The 1,854-nt window shown below is 38.1% G+C and overlaps 1 long non-coding RNA gene across 1 annotated transcript; it reads right to left on the bottom strand.

The window, feature by feature from the left end:
• Positions 1-438: 438 nt before the first annotated feature.
• On the bottom strand, positions 439-1,815 carry LOC111663341 (uncharacterized). Its single transcript, XR_015437792.1, has 3 exons — positions 1,084-1,815; positions 814-889; positions 439-544 (listed from the first exon to the last, which is right to left on the bottom strand). It is a non-coding gene; the product is annotated as an uncharacterized LOC111663341 (long non-coding RNA).
• Positions 1,816-1,854: the final 39 nt, after the last annotated feature.

Raw genomic sequence — 1,854 nt, 5'->3', positions numbered from 1 at the left:
AAGATCACATTATCTGTTTTTTATGACATAGAGCTATTTATGCTTGAATCTTCGTCTATATACACCAATAATGCTGCTCAGATAAACTGGATTTTGTTGGAGCAGGTTCTTCAACCCTACTCACTGTAGGAGAGTAGTCCGGTCGACTGTATAGCACCTACAGAGCTCAGATATACTGTGTGGCTTTGTCGGTGTTCATAGATTTAAAGTTTCAATAACCCTCATCATTACAGTACGTATCCGTTATCACGTGTGCCTGTGTCCACAACCACATCTGCCTCTGTTTGTTTACAAGGACAATGAGAGCAATAATAAGTGGATAAGTTATGTGTGTCTTTGTACTGATAAAATGCAACGCTTTGCATGTACCGCATGTATTTTGGTGAATACTGTGTCATTACAGCAACTGCATACGCGGTGTGTTTTCCCTCACCATTCAGCATGTTCTTCTCCAGGTAGAGGATGAGAATAAATGGGTAGGCTTTCAGCTTCTTCTCACCATGTTTGCACATCACCTTAGGTAGTCCCTCCCACCGCTTGTTATCTGGTAGCTATAGTTAACAAAATACAGTCAACTTATACAAAAAAAGCAATTTTAACATGGCAAGTGTGCAAGTAGATGATCAGTATGTTATATGCAGTAAAGGGATTTGAAGATCATACAATAGTAGTAGTATTCGCATGTATAACAGTAATGGAAGCTCTGAGTGTGGTGGACAGATATAGATATGGGGATGAATAGTGGAATATGTAGAAAGATGACAGATGAATAAATACACTGATGGCGAATAAACTGGTTACAGTGAGGGATACAAGGGAAGATATTGAAGTGGGTACTCGAGAAGGGCTGGAGATTGTCCAGGTTGCCGAGAACAGTTCTGATGATGTCCTGAAAACAGAGAAGTAAAGGAAGTTGAAGAGGGGGAAAATAAAGGGAGAATGAGCAATGTAAATAATTAAAGGTCAGAATGAATCAATTTACTGTGAAAATAGAAAATTAATTTGACAAAAAAACTGTGAATCAACACGACAAATGTGAATGCTGACAGAGTGACTAAGTAGGTGAGCTGTATTCATAATTACCTCCAGTTCCTGATTGAAGCCGTTTCCAACCACCTCCTCTCCACTTATGACAAATATTAAACACATTATATTATTGTAGTAGCAGTTCCAGTTTTGATAACATTTTTCAAATGCTGTAAAACTGATTACAGTATATAGGCACTTTTCCTGCTGCAGTGCATGCATTAAAAGTCTCGACTGTTGAGTACAAATATCAAACTGTAAGTCGATAACGCTGAAATGCTGCTGAGCCTTGAGTGTCAAAAACATTTGATATAGTAAGATAAAAAGAGCCTTCTTCAGTCACAAGGAAAAATACTTGAAGACATTCAAGGATCAGTCAGGGCTCTTATCCCTGAATAAAGGCAGACACATCCCGAGGTGCTTAAAATCCTTTTTTTGCAGATGAAACAAAATATCAAGGCAAAGTTAGGTAACACACATCAGAACATTTAATAGTAGCCATTTTAGGCAATAGCATTAAAAGAATGGAGTTAAAAAGGAGAGAAAAGATCAATGCTTCAGCTATAGCCCAATGCTTTTGAGACTGAGGATCGTTTTGCACTGCTTTCGCATTGGATCTTGAGGCGAAAAGGGAAGGGGAGAATGGAAGGAACCAGTGAGTGGATGCAACAATGATCAATAGTCTTTCTCTTGCTGGTATATGGTATATATGGATTTTGAGCTTGTGCTCGCTGCTTTCAAGAAAAAAATAAAAGAAAATATGAAAAAGAAAAGGAAAGGTCTTGTAGATTTTCACAGGTGAAGAGCATGACCAGCTACATGATTTAA

Source organism: Seriola lalandi, unplaced genomic scaffold (assembly GCF_002814215.2).
Source record: "Seriola lalandi dorsalis isolate HSWRI2012SDOR001 ecotype SW California unplaced genomic scaffold, Sedor1 jcf7180002000962, whole genome shotgun sequence".
Taxonomy (NCBI): Eukaryota; Metazoa; Chordata; class Actinopteri; order Carangiformes; family Carangidae; genus Seriola; species Seriola lalandi.
Note: the sequence above shows the minus strand (reverse complement) of the source record. Positions and strands in the feature narration are given on the sequence as shown.